The sequence below is a fragment of the Cygnus olor genome, chromosome 2 (assembly GCF_009769625.2).
Source record: "Cygnus olor isolate bCygOlo1 chromosome 2, bCygOlo1.pri.v2, whole genome shotgun sequence".
NCBI classification, from domain to species: domain Eukaryota; kingdom Metazoa; phylum Chordata; class Aves; order Anseriformes; family Anatidae; genus Cygnus; species Cygnus olor.
Genome location: NC_049170.1, coordinates 40,302,835 through 40,317,401, shown reverse-complemented (window position 1 = coordinate 40,317,401; position 14,567 = coordinate 40,302,835). Strand labels below are relative to the sequence as shown.

Here is a 14,567-nt window from a genome sequence, read left to right as displayed (position 1 = left end):
AAACTCCACTTGGATGTCCGAGTCTGGTGTGTAGCACCAACTGCACGTTAACACTGCTTTCTCCAGTGAGATAATTTTTCTTTTGGCTGGATGGCTCACAACTAAGTCCCAGCAATGAAGTCTCTAGAGTGGTCCTATATTTATACAGATTTTTTTTCCTTGCCACATGAACCTTGGTTTCTGATTTCCCTTCACCAGATTTTTGTTTCTCTTGTGATGCTGAGTGTTTTTAAAGTAGCAGGGTGATCTATTCATCTGGAAGTGTGACTGCTTATACTATCTTCAGTCATTTCTGAAGATTGCTCGTGATTTTGAGAACAGGAGGGGAGAGCTTATGGCATTTGACTGCTTGGAATTGACCAAATGTGTGGTTGATAGAGATCCTATTCTCATAACTATTGAATAAATTGCTATTTTATTTCTTCTCACTTGCGTAAAAGATATTTTACAGATGGTATTTGGTTTAGAGCTTTAGAATGATTTTACCTGCTGTTTCTGTCTGTCTGCTCTTCTTATTCTCACTATTTGTAGAGCTTTGAACATAAGTGACAAAGTGTGTATCACAAATTCAGGAAGGATTCCCAAGCTGCCTGAGTGTCAGGGCTGAAATACTTACCAGGAATTCCTGCTTTTTTTTTTTTTTCCCTATTCTTTTGAATGCAAAATCCTACTGTTCATCTGTGCAATTATGAATGCACTTCCTAGAAAGGTTCTGATGGTATTTATATTAACTTCTGTGCCTGCTTTTGATTTTAGATGAGAAGTAGGGGCTATGCACCTTAAGCAGATGCAGAAGGCAGGCTGTTACACTGCACCTCTAGTCTGTGACCTTTCAGTGTGTACAAGCCAAGCAGTGGTGGGAGGCTGGTTATATTTTATTATTTATATATATATATATATATATAATTATTTTATAATTATTATATGTATATATAAGTGCCTCTCTGTGCCTTTCCTGGGCTGTTCAATGCAGTTTTGGTTATACTTACAGAGAGGTTGGCCCTGCTGACCATCATTTCTGTTGGGGTCTCTGAGTGGGGTGTTCTGTTGGGGTGTCTTCAGCTGTATAACATTGCTAGCAAGGACTTCATTTCAGGCTTGGGGAGAAAAAAAAAAGTGTATGTGGTACATGGGAGGAGGTCTGGGAGGTGAGTGCACACAACTGATGGGCACACTGGGGTGGTCCCTGGCTGCAGCAGCAGGCCTCAGCCCCATGGCCTCCTGTGGCAGTGTGTAAATGACAGAGCTCAGACCGGGCAGTGCAGACAGGAGAGCAGGGTTGAAAATGAGTTTTGTAGCAAGTGCCTAGCTCTGAGGGGACTGTGCTGAGGCCAGCGTGGCTCAGGCTGTGCTACAGAGATGGCTTGGGGCTGCCACCAACTGTGGCAGGGACAGTGCAAGACTTGGCCCTACATCCAGCTTCCTCAGTCTTGAATGGTCCCTGCAACCCCATAGATCTGTCTGGTGAGCTCCACACTCTTGCCAATGCAGCATGCCTTTCTATCCTTGGCACTGCTGCTGTCATATGCCTCAAGCTTTTATCCAAAACAAAAGTTGCCTTTGCAAATCATTAGGTGATGAAGGCTCATCTCTCGCCTGCCACCCTGGCACTGCTTCTGCTCTGTGAATGGGCTGTAATAGGGAGAAAAAATGCCCTGAAATAATAACTAAATGCTTGCTTCGTCATTTTTCTAGTGGGAAGGGAAGGGGATGTTTTGGAAAGTCCTGCTTCTGCTGGCACTGTGTCCTGTGGGAAGAGGGGTTTTGGGCCCTGGTAACAACGGAGTGGGCAGGGAGCTGCCTTCCTGGGCTGTGCTGAGTGGGAGGCAACCGGGAGGCATCCTCTGAGGCACCAGCTCAGCTGGAAGGCTGGGGAGCGGGGCTGGGAACAAAGGAGCATCAGCCTATGCAGGCAGGGAGACAGTCAGCGAAGGGATTGATTCCACCCCCACCCCCGCAAAGGTCTTTGTATTTTCCCTTTCCTAAAGGGGAACAAGAAAAGGAGAAAAAAGAGAGGAAAAAAAAACACCCTCCTGTTATTTAAATATTTTGTTTATTCGTTTTTCCACTGAAATTCTTTCTTTGTATTTTGAAGAAAAATATACACAATTTAAGCCAAGCTATTCTCCTTACATGCTTTCAATTTGGAAAGACCATTTTCTGTAAGAGGATGTTTCTGTGTGTGGTGTGTGTATGTTTATGCATGTGTGCATGGGAGAGATTCATCAGCTTCAGTGCTGACAAATACAAGGGGCCAAGAGGTTCCCCCCCACCTCCACGAAGCAGGTAGAAATCATCAGGAAGAAGCAGGCTGGCCAGTTCTTCCCTGGGATTATACATGCATGCAATATTCATCGGAATTGCACCTCTTTGACCCTAAGACGAATTTGCTCCTACCTATTAGTTTTGCAGGGTGTAATTTGTGTTCCTGACTATTTGGTGTGTATTGGGGAATTATTTTTGAGCAGGAGTTACCTTGAACAGCCCATATTTCAATTATGTTGTAATACACAGACTTATCATTGAATGCTGACTGCCTTTACTTCCTTGATGTCAAGCACAAAGCTGTTCAGGATCTGCTGGTAATCGTTGCCTTCACAATGGGAATTTCTTTTGCCTCAAAGGTAGCTATGGCATTTTGCTTCACTGATAACAATGAAGGGTAATAAAGATACAACTGCAGCCTTCAAGAAAGAGACCAGTAAACATTGTTGCTTTAAGGAAACTGTTACTTGATGAATTGTACTGAAAGGCTGCAAAGCCATGTTACTTTAGTTCCTTAAAAAAAACAACACAACAACCCACACCAAAAACCCACAACAACAAAACCAACAGCAAATAACCCTCAAGCTATGTTAATTACTAAGGGAAAAGCTACTTGCATGTTTCTAATTTATATTTCAAGAATATTTGCCATTAAACCAACCAACCAACCAAAAAAAATCAGCTGAAATTGTAGGTATGTCAGCTCTTCCAATTGATATGCCTCAGAAGCCCCCAAAGACTTTGCTAATGTGTAAATACATTTTAGCCAAGACATGAGTAAAAAATAGAAGGGAGTCAAGAAATTAACTTCCGTTGCTGAGAGACGATCAGATTAATTAGCTGTAAATAAGATGAGGAAGGTGCTACCTTGGTCCACATAATGAGGTACAGCCATGGGCCCGTAGGTGGGACTTGCAGCAGGGTGCATGGGGATGCTTCGGCCAGTCCCTGTGACACCCAGGCTGTGAGGAAGGAGCTTGGTACCCCAGTAGAGCAAGGACTGAAAATACGGGGCAGGATGAGTAGCCGCCTAAAGCCATAGCAACCATTGGGCGAGAGACTTAGGTGGAATTAAAGCCATCTGGATCTGGCAGTTAGCCTTTCTGTGGTTCAGTTCCCCGTCTGTAAAAAGGTGATAATCAGGCATTTTTCTGTCTGTCTCACTGCGATTTTGAGCTCTTCGTAACTAGGGTTCCCCTTTCTGTTCTGCCTGTCCGGAAGGTGCCTTGCACAGAAAGGCCCTGATCTTGTTTGGCACCTCTAATTATTACTATAATATAAAGAAAAATGGTGAAAGTAAGATTACAACCTCAAGGTCAACTTCTGCTGTATTACATTCACCCTTTCCCACTGAAGCCTGCCGGAGTGTTACTGAACACAGAATTTGGCCTTTAAAGTTTCAGTGTACAATATGCACATCTTGTGCTGAGATTAAATATGAATATGTTTAAAGGTCTGCTTTCAATCCAAATTTTGAGGGCTTGCCAAAGTAGCAGAGATTGAGATAGGATCTTTTGTACTATTAATTGAAGGCTATGCCTTTATTTCCTTTAAAAATTTTTTTAAAGCCTCCCTTCTGTGGTGGAAGATATCTTGCTGCTGCTTGGATTGATTCCAAATACTGTTTTCCCCTTTAGCTAGAGCTGCAAAATGTAGTGGGTTTGATTCCTTGCTAAGTATCTTTTGTTAAATACTCACAATTCAGAGTTGCAGATACCTTAAGGTGAAAGGGAAACCAGATCAAGATGCTATTAACTGCCACTAGAAAGAAAACATGCCATAATGTCATATGAGTTAATAACTTTAAGTAGCCTGTAAGATGCTGCTGTGGAATTAAATGCTTAACAATAATTCAAAAACGGCTTACAGAAATTTAAGAATGTGGATCATTTAGTATAGCTGAAATTATGCTCCTGGCATATATGTATGACACATGAGAGCACTTACCTGGAAATTTATTACCCAGCTCTGAGCAAACAAAGCATGACCTACATTTGACTAAAGTCAGCTGTCTCTGGCTAATCCTATGGGCTTCTTTTTATTAATGTCACAATTGCTAATGTGGTATAACATTGTCATTACTGAATAGCACAGCGGGATAAGCTGCAGCTGTTATTTCTCTTTCTATACCTACTAACTCATTAAATTTGAGTTTTGGGGAATACAAATTGTAAAGATTATTCAAATTCTGATTGAGAAATGGGACTGTTGGGAAAATGAAGGTATATAAAGTAAAACTTTGAATTGAGGATTTTTTTTTTTTTACCAGGAAGCTTGAAATGTTCAATTAAAAAAAAAAATCCTTCTTCCCTACTTCCTTGGCATTAGGCTCAAAATCACACCCAAAGTAGAATAATAAGAAAACGAGTAGAAAGATAGAAATTACTGCACGGTGGGTACAAGCCTACTTATGGAAAGATAAAATGCAGAACTTGCGTAGAGAGAACACAGAGGAGCTAGTTTTGTACCAAAAGATCAGTAATACAGTAAATATCCAACTGTTATTTTGAATAGCATATTTTCTTCATTTGAAATACCCCAAAGACACTGAAGTTTGTTCATTTATTAAACAAACTTTTACAGAATTCTGTAACATACATAGAGACATGTCTTAGGAACATGTTTGGGTGGGTGATATTGGTGGTAGGGGGATGGTTGGACAAGATGATCTTGGAGGTCTTTTCCGACCTTAGTGACTGTATGATTCTATGTCTTTGGACTTCAGTATTTCCACAAAAACACTCTGGGCAGCAAGAATTGACTTCTTCAAGAGTGAAACGGAAAGTTTCCAAGTTGTCTGCTTCAGGACTGAGACACTGGTCTTTTTTTCCTTTAATTATGCTGGGCTTTTTCTGAGAGCTTTACCTCATACTTACACTCCTCCTCATCCTACTGTTTGGTTGAAAACTTTAATAATAAAAAAATACAAACTCTAGTATGGAATAAGAATGACGCTCATCCTTCCCAAAGTTTCCTTGCCCAGAATTTTAGCTTCAATCCAAACTTTTGGCTGTGTATACAACTGTGGGCAGGGATGATGCTTTTCAGAAACCTCCAAAACCTTCAAAGTCCTCCAAGCAGGCTGCAAAGTGGTGATGTTGAAAGAACCCCGTGGGCGGGCAGGCAGCTGCGCAGCCTGAGCACCAGCTCAGAGGCACAGCCTGGCCAGGGTAGGAGGAGGTATGGCTGAGGTTTTTTTCACACCCCAGCTCTTTCCTGCTTGCTGCGAAGCCGATGGAAACTGTGTCAGCTACCGTCAAGCTCGGTCAGTGCTCAGGGGTCAGGCGGCAGGGTGGGTTTTAATGGACCTAAGCTGATGGTTGCAGCTGAGGATCTGGCCATTAATTTCCATTCCATTGTTACGGTGAATAGGTTTATAAGCTAAATTTGGTGCATGATCTATTGCTGTATTTTGCTTTTCAAGGGGTGTAAATCCCTTGACTTTCATAGACAAACCTGGAGAAGGGTAATGGCTATTTTTATTTTTTTAAAGGGGAAGGAAGGAGAGGGGGGGGCTGAGAATTGGAGTGTGATCTTGTAATAGCAGTGAGAAATATGTGACAGTTGGGCTAATCCAGACGCTTGGTTGAATTTGAATTCCTCAAATCAAGATTAGAACCTCATGCATTCTTTAGATAAATTGGAATAAAAATGATCTCCTAGGCATTCGTGCAGTTAATTATGTTCTCTCCTCCTACCTTCCCTGCAAACAGTGGGGGGAAAAAGAAGTTAACTTCTACATTCAGGTTTTAAGGGTGATGTCAGACTTTAGGTTGTTGCTGACTACGGGGAGATAGGTGGTGAAGCATACAGTGGATGCTCTTTACTCAGTATGGTGAAGGAGGGTGATACTGTGTAATGTCAGTGAGCTTAAAACACTGGGAAGCTATATGGAGAGGAGGGGAACGTGAACTGGGATATCATAGCTACAGAGCTGGGATAAGTCTTTACAGGTAATGGATGGAATTTGTTCATGGGATTTCTCCAGGATATAATGTCTATGATCTCTAAGGTAATTCTCAGTATCAATCTCTATTCTCCTAAAATTTCAATTTCCACTGTGTTCCTCTTTGTCTTGCTCCTAAGTCTTGATCCCCAGACACCTTAAGATTTCCCAGAGGTAAAACATTTTTCCCACCATCTCTCCTTGGTCTTGGGTGGTGAGCTCATCTTCTCTTCAAAAACCCTGATCCCAGCTGCTGTCTCAATCTGCCTGTTAACTACTTCCACAAGCTGTTATTACTACTCTGATACATGAGCTTGTAAAAATTGGGCTTGATGGGTGAACCTGAGGACAGAGCAGAGTGTGAAGGAGGGGATGCTGAGGCCACATGTAGAGTGAGGGACTGCATGCCTGTGTGTGATGGGAGAGGAGGCTGCGCAGAGTGATTCATATGGGAAATATGCCATGGCCACACTGAAAACAGAACAACATCAGCTCAAATTCTGGTGTTTGTAGTGAGAAGAAATGCTTTTTCCTTTCTTTTAGGCGGCTTGTGGTCTATATAAGTAAGTTTGAGGCCTCAGCTTAATGCTTGGTGAGCTGGTGCCTACCACAGGCACTGGCATTCTTGTAGAAGAAGGAGTTGGTGAGCTGAGAGCCCCTCCAGGGCTTTTGGGAGCATAAACATACGATTTTTAATGCAATTTAATATACTTAAAAAAAAAAAAAAAAAAAAAGACAATTATTGGAGCGCTTTTTTTTTTTTCTCCATACAGCAAATGCCACAGAATTTGTTAGTTTGCTCATGGTTTTAACATGGCAATTAGCTCAAAGGACACTTTTTTAAAAGAGACAAGCTCTCTAGGATATGTGAATGCTTCCCCCCACCTTGTTTTTTCCTTTCTTTCTTTGTTTTTTAAATCTCCCTGCTTCTCCATTCCCTGCCTAATGTTATTGAAAGTGAAGCAAAAGCATTCCCATGCATCAGACAAAAGGAGCGCACTGTTAGTGCCTGAAGATGGAAACACACCCTGCCTCTCCAGTCTCACGTGGGTCTTATGCTGAAGAAAATAGACTGATCAGTCATTAAATGAATAGGTCTCATGTCATCCTTTTCCTACTCATGATGTAGGTAGGACTACTCCTCTTAGAGCAGTTTCTTCACCAAACGAGCCCTTTCCCTTCTCTCTGATTAGTAGTTTGCTCCCTCTGTCTGTAACAATTGATAAAGCAAGGGCAACAGCAGTCATGTTTGAAAGCGTTATGCAGGATCTTTAGATGTGGCTATAAGGGAATGTGTGATTGCTCATGAGTTTGTGATGGCTAGAATAAACTTTCTAAGAACTGAAATCCCTGTGAGCATGACTTCATCTCCCTGGGTGCCACAGAACTGAATGACCAACTTATTTCTAGCTTCTGCAATTGCAGGCTGAGGAGTCTTGTGGATAAAGGACAATTGCCTGACAAAGACATGAAGTTCAGAAAGCTAAAAATTTTTTGGGAGAGTACCCTCCTTCTGAATCATAATAACAATAAAAAGTGAGTACTTCTTTTTCTTTTTTTTTTTTTTTTTTTTTTTTTTTTCCAAATTCTTACTTTGCAAGGGAGGAGGTGAGGGAAGTTCACTTTCTGTTCCCTGCCGCCTGCTAGCCACTGCACTTGACTTCCACAAAGTCTACGTGGGCCAAAGGAGGAACTCTGAAAATAGGCTATCCATACAATTCTGGGAAAGGTGCTGGAGGTGGATACCTCTACTCTCCTGCCTCCTGAAACAGTTATTTTGATTGCAGGTTCCATACAGGTGTATCAGGGAAGGTCACATTTTTCTTGCTGCCTCTCCTTGCCTTCTTGTGGCATGGTCACCACTGAAAGAGCTCAGATGTGTCCTCTGTTTGCCAATTCTTCCTGTTCTACTGTGGCGGAAACAAAAAATAAATAAAACCAAGCAAAAGTTAAGGTTTGAAGTAAGAAAGGGCAACTTCTTTAATGTAAGATCTGAGGTTTACCCATAATCAACCTGAAGTATACAAATTTGGCATATACACATTAAAGAACTTAATTTATGAAATGTGTATCAAAAAGCAAGTGACCTTAAAACTGAGCAGTTTCACGATTGCTTCTTACAATGTCAGCGAAAAAGCAAATCTGTGAACTCATTAAGTCATGCATAAGTGAGCTGGCATTGCCATGTGGGCAATACGGGAGCAGGTGATCCTGGCCTTCAACACAGAATTAGACATGACTGAGGAGTATGACACAGCATGCCAAACAACTTGAGAAGTTGAATGGCTGAGAAAAATAAGTGTCTTTAATAGCTTTCTTGTAGTGGTGTGCTTGGAATCATAAGGCTTTTCTTTAAAACAAATGCCATCTTTAATTTCCAGATACTCCTTTAAAAAGGCATGTAGATTCTACCTTGGCTGCAGTTTAATATAAAAACCTCTTCATAAATTTTTCAAGGAATAAACCTGCATTATGTCTTGTTACTTCTAGCTTGACAGAGCAGAAAGTTGTAAATCTTCAGCATAATAGAATATATTTTACCAGACATTTCACCGGAGGAAGGGCACTACTTCAATCAAGAGGCCATTTGAATTCATCTATGATTTTGTCCAAAGCTGACTGTTTAAAATAGCTGATCTGTATCTCAACATAGAACATTTTTATTTTTTTTTTATGAACATGAGGATTAACTACATCATGTTATGAAAGTACCCATTCGTGACTAATAGCAATTATCAGAGTAATGCTGTCTTTGTTCTACTTTCATTATGCTCAGAACTAATCGTTCTTGCCCCATAGTGTAATATAGTATCTTTGGTAATATTTAATTTTCTGTAAGGAGAGTAATGAAAGGAAAAACGCAGTGAAAAATAAGGAAGCTCTTTGTTACATACAGAAAAGATTAAGGCTGCTGCCTGCCACATGGAGGAGCTCGAGTATCAGGTTAGGAAATGCCATTGCTGCCTGGAGTGCGCATTCCCAGGCCAAGCTGGACTGGAAAAGTGACTCCCGGCAGTGCCCCGGCCTGGGGTCTGCCCCTGGGGCTATGGATGAGGTTGTTGTCGCTCTGTAACAGTTATGGGTAAGAGCATAATTTGGCCTGTGTTAGCATTAATGCTCTTTCCAACAGACCTGCCATATAGATCTCAAAGACCTAAAAGCTACTTCAACTGGTGCAAACCGTGGCTCCTCTGAACTGTTGCTGTTTTGCAGTTCTCCACATCTGCCTCCACGGCTCCTCCTCCTGCTACAACATATAAGGCTAATTAAGAGGAAAGGAAACGATTGAAGTCTCTGATAGGTAGGAACAACTTTTTTACTGTGCGATTCTGTGCTTTAAATTTAAGTCATGGAGCTTCAGCTCCCAGATCCAGCTGTGCCGACATAGAAGGTTATTGACCTGCAGCTATTTTTGGTCCCTTTCTGTCCTACCAAGTTATGTGCATATATTATATATTCCAGGTCTCTGTTAATGGAGCAATGAAAACTCCCCAGCTAGCTTCAGGAAAATGTAGCCACGTTAGGTAAAATAACCATCATCAGTCCTGCAGTGACTGGCAGGGAAGTCCTTTGCCTTGGTGGAGGGACCTGGGAGGTGGGCTGGGGGCCACCCCTATCCCAGTCAGACCAGCTGGCCTGTCGTGATGTGTACTGACATGGTAAGAGGTCCTTGCTTTCTGGTCCTCCTCCTAGTAAATTAGAAAATATCAGTTGTGAGAAACTAGAAAAAGAAAAGAAATTAGACATGGTATGGTTGCTGCAGGAGGGAGGGGAGAGGGGCTAGAGGCTCCTTGTGCAGCTTGTTTTGTACAGCCTGCTGGCTTAGTGAACACACTCATAGTGTATAGCGTTGGTTTTAGCTGGTCCATGTGTCTCTGCCTGCTGTTCGTGAGGGAGAGCCTGTGGGGGCAGCTCTTGAGGGATGCAGCGAGGTGCTGGTCACAGCTGGGGGGCTCTGGGCTGGGGGCAGAGCAGCAGTTTGACCCCTTGGTTTCCTGTGACAGCCATCCTGCCTTGAACTCTTCTGCCTGAAAACAGGCACTTGCACCCCTGTCCCAGTAATTAACAGTCATGACTTATGGCCTCTCTTGGGATTAATTCCTTCTGTTATCAGTCTTGTCCATACAGATGAGTTATTGTCTGACTATTGCTACTTCTTCCCGTAAAGGATAACTGCTTAGTTCTCACCCTTCCGCCTGTGCTGTTGTTGGGGTTAGGTGTACAGCTGTGGCATCTGCATTGTATTGTGGGCACACACAAGCTCTGGGGGCTCCTAGAAGGGAGAAACCATCTCAGAAGCTGAAGTGCACCTCAACTTCTGTTTTCCCCTTAATTACTTGCATTAGGGTATCAGTGGTCTCAGCAGGGGCATTGCAGGCTGACATAGCAGAAGTCTGAAGATCTTTGGGGTTCCCTGGCCACTTCTTCCTGCTGCTCTTGAGGGAAGTGGCAGCTTGTATATTTTGTGGGAGGCACAGGTAGGTTAATGTAGCCTTGTTGTTGTTTCATTGTAAGTTAGTGTGCAGTCCTCTGTAGTACATTGCGCTGAAACTACAAGTCTGCCTTCTGAAGATGATAATTATCATATATTCTGAAGTGGCTTTGTTTTCCTTCCAGGTCAGAACAGATCAGTGAAAAATTCTCTAACTTTAAAATATATTAATAACTCTGAAAAACTTTATGTTCTTGAAGCCTTTGGCTGGAAAGGCTAAGACACATGACATAAGTTGCAACAAGCCACATTCATATAAATAATCTAATTTTAACATACTTGTGGCTCTGAAGAACATTAATTTTCTCAACTTGTTTTACAGGAATGTCCTGCCTTATTTCCCAAGATTTAAAACAAAACAAAACAAAACGGAGTCATGACATCTCTGAAATGGTTCAGAAATTTGGCACATGTTGGCTGCAAGGGTAGCTGCTGCTGATGGAAGTTGAGAGTGGCAGTGGGAATCACGGTAGAAATCCAAGTTTTTGTTGGACCTAGTACATCTTCCTGGCCATGGGTGTGAGTAAAGAAACTTCATTTCTCTTGAATCCTACTTAGTTTATTAAATCAAATTGGAACTTGGGCTTAGAATGCAAATACTGCAAAGTGTGTGCTATCCTCCTGTAATTTTTTATCTGCTATTTTTGAATTGCTGGGGACAAACCATACAGTGTATGGTACCAGCAACTGCAAAATGGTATACACTTTAAAACATAAATTGTATGCAGACTTCAATGTTGGATTCCAGTGAGATAATAAACTGTGGATAAAGTATGCATTCGTTGGATTAAAATACCCAGTCTTTGTATTAAGGTACAGCAATAGTAACATATACTGTCTAAGAAAGTCCTATTTCCATAGATCTAGGATGTTAGAAACCTTAGTTTAGGCTGGAATTTTCTTACTGAAATTTGAAGTGATTCAAGAGCGCAGCTGAGCAAATAGAGGGCACCACTTCACTTGGTAGGAATGTGCATTGGTGAAATTGCATGGGGAATAGAAGTGAGGAGATTTTGGCCAGGGAACTGCCTTTTGCTTCTGTTCCTTGGCAATTTAATCCAATTAAAAGAAAGAAAGCTTTCTGAGTATAGCTATGCTGTATAAATGCAAGAACTTCATAAAACCCGTCTCTCTTTACTTCAATCATTTAAGCAGCCCATAAAGACTCTCAGGTTAAAGAATTAATCTTCAGTTCCAAGCTGAAAGTCTTCAGATATGGTAATTCATGAGGGATCTTTGAAAGAGCAGAGTTGTGCCGACCCTTCCCAGCAAGTCATTACTGAAAGGGCTTTGTGATAAACAGTAGTGTGCTAATGACCTGTGGATGGGCTTTATAGGGAAAGACACTGATCTCTTGGGGTCAGTAAAGATGGTATTGCAGATTTAGGAAGAATAAAGGTGTTAATACTTCTGTTCCAGACACAATCTGTCCCAAGCGGTTAAAATCTCTACTGAAATCCCTACTACAGGGTCATTTAATACCTTTCAGTTCTTTACACTTGACTTATGCCCTGTTTCTGTGTGCTGTATAGAACTGCTGTTGTATGTAACAGCCACTGAACTCATGGTTATTAAAAGCTATCCTTCGGTTTCTGGAAGGATTTGCAGGGCTATTTTTTTTATTATTATTTTTAATTAACATTTATAAGGCTTTTTGTGGTTCTCAGAGAGTAGCGTGAATGCAAGGCTTTCTTTCTTACTGTGCCAAATCTGGAGTTTTCCTCCCAGGCCTCCATTCTTTAGGAGTCAAGTGGCGCTGAACAGGGGCTGAGCCCCAGCTGGAGAGCCTGGCACACCAGCCACTCCACTTTGCTTATTGCAAATCTTGGACTCCGGCAGTTTCGGTGACTGAGATGACTGTGACAAGAATTCCTACCCACAGGTGCTGTGTTGCCATAGTGCTGCCTTCTGGGTGTGTGCTCATAGTTGTTACCTTGTGCAGCCAAGGGCTATGTCTGACCTTGGAAATACAGCAGGAAAAAAAGATGCTCATACCTCCTTGTTCTCTGGAATAGATAAATAGATCTTGGCTTTTTTTTTTTTTTTCCTAATTCATTTTTACCCCAATTATTCATATTGTAAAAATTATTTTTTTACTTTCTTTGCAGTCTTGAAGACCTGGGTGACTGTAAACTTAAACAATCTCTTCAAGAGCAAAACCTTTTTTTTTTTCCACTCAGTTTTCTCTTCAGCTTTTCTGTTATTCTTCCGGCTGTTGGCTGTAGAAATTAGAGCCGTAGGTAGGTGCGCTCTTTTTCATATTGCCTAGCAGCATCCCTTTGCTCTGCCCCTACAGTCTTAGGACATCCTCTAGCAAGGCAAGAAATGCTATTTCAAATAGCAAGACTGCTATTTCAAATATAAAGGTAATTAGAAACACCCCTACCCTGTCCAGGAGAAAGAAATACTGAAGCCTGAAGTGAAAGTAGTACTTTCTTCTTCTATGGCAATACAATGCTCTGGGCAGAAATGATTGCAAAATTGGAATGACTATGAACTTGCTGGAATCTTATTTTGTCCATGTAGTTGAATTCTGCTGAATCCTTTCTCCCACAATAATCCCTGTCTAAATTTGAGGGGAGGTGGGGGGAAAGACAATATTGGAGAATTTTGAAGAGAACTGTATTTATCCATATAACTCCATGAAACAGAAGGAGAAATTTTTCTATAACGTGGAAGAGGTAATGAAACAAACTTTTAAAAATTTAAATGTTTAAATATAGAGCCTTCATATCTGGTCTGACTCTTTGCAGAGGTGGTTAGTGGCCCACAGATCCTGTGGGAGGTATCATTCAGTGCTTGAGAATGACATTCCCTCCCTCCCCCCCCCAAAAAAAAAATCCAGCAATTCATTTTGTTTTAACTGTGCATTCCTGTCCCTAACAGACCTGTTGGTGTCTGTTTAAGTGTGCAGTTGCAGAATGAGAAGAAAAAAGCTCTCAAAATTTGTAAAACAGATAACATATTTGAGGAGCTACTCTAGTATCTCCTGGGCTAGATGAGATAATGCATGATTAGAATATTTATAATCACTGATGAGAAGTAGGAATAATAATATTCACTGCTGCAGTATTCTTTAACTTCTCTGCAGGTTGAAATGCCTATTAAAGTAGTAGCAGCATGTGGAGTGCTAACACAATGGATAAGGCTCGTTGTGGGGGAAAGGGTTTTAAAATAACTTCTAAGTCTGCAATTTTTCTCTTTGTCTGGGAATGAAATCTCAGTTTGCTCCCAGATTTAAATCCTGCTTTGAGATGCCTTAGGAAAGCTACCTTTCAAGGTAGCTTGTCCTCTGTCTCCTTCTAGTGTTAATACATACTTAGAAAACATTATGAAAAGTAATGCAGAGGATGTTCAAACATTAATAACACACTCATTTTCTTTTCTAATGGTTGAATGACTTTGCATTGTCTGTACATTTTCACTTCAAATACAGGCAGCCTTTCTTTGAGTTGAGTGAAGGTATTTGCACTTTTCTAGCATGTGGTTAATTTTCAACTGTCCCTTTGAAGTGCTGTTTCAGGCTACAATCCTCCAAGCAGTCTAGCACAAAGCCCAGCTGGATTTGCACTGGGGCAATGTGCAGGGTGGAAGCCACAGTAGGTTCAGTCTAGCGGGGAAATGAGAAAACCCTTGCAAAGCCAGCAGAGAGGTCAGGAAATGGGAAGCTTTTCAAAGTTTCCTTCCAGCCATCCTCAAGCACCTGCTTTGTGAGTTGTTGTCTTTGGCTAAGATTTTTTTTTACAAAGCCTTGTCTGCGTGGCTCTTTTTCAGAATAAGAGTTTTCAAGAAAAACATTGTGTAGGCTGAGAGACATGCCAAAATTAGAAGTTAACAATGCTGTATTATGGATATTAGGACTGT

General features: G+C 41.4%; 1 long non-coding RNA gene across 3 annotated transcripts in view; it reads left to right on the top strand.

Annotated features, from left to right (window-relative positions):
- LOC121066143 overlaps positions 1 to 14,567 on the top strand; it is a 43,089-nt gene that overhangs the window by 20,509 nt on the left and 8,013 nt on the right. For 2 of the 3 annotated variants that reach the window (XR_005817544.1, XR_005817542.1), the window contains exons 2-4: positions 7,637 to 7,747; positions 9,342 to 9,512; positions 11,026 to 11,222. This is a non-coding gene — a long non-coding RNA (uncharacterized LOC121066143). The remainder of the gene's footprint in view (positions 1 to 7,636; positions 7,748 to 9,341; positions 9,513 to 11,025; positions 11,223 to 14,567) is intronic. The other variant, XR_005817543.1, reaches the window with a different exon arrangement.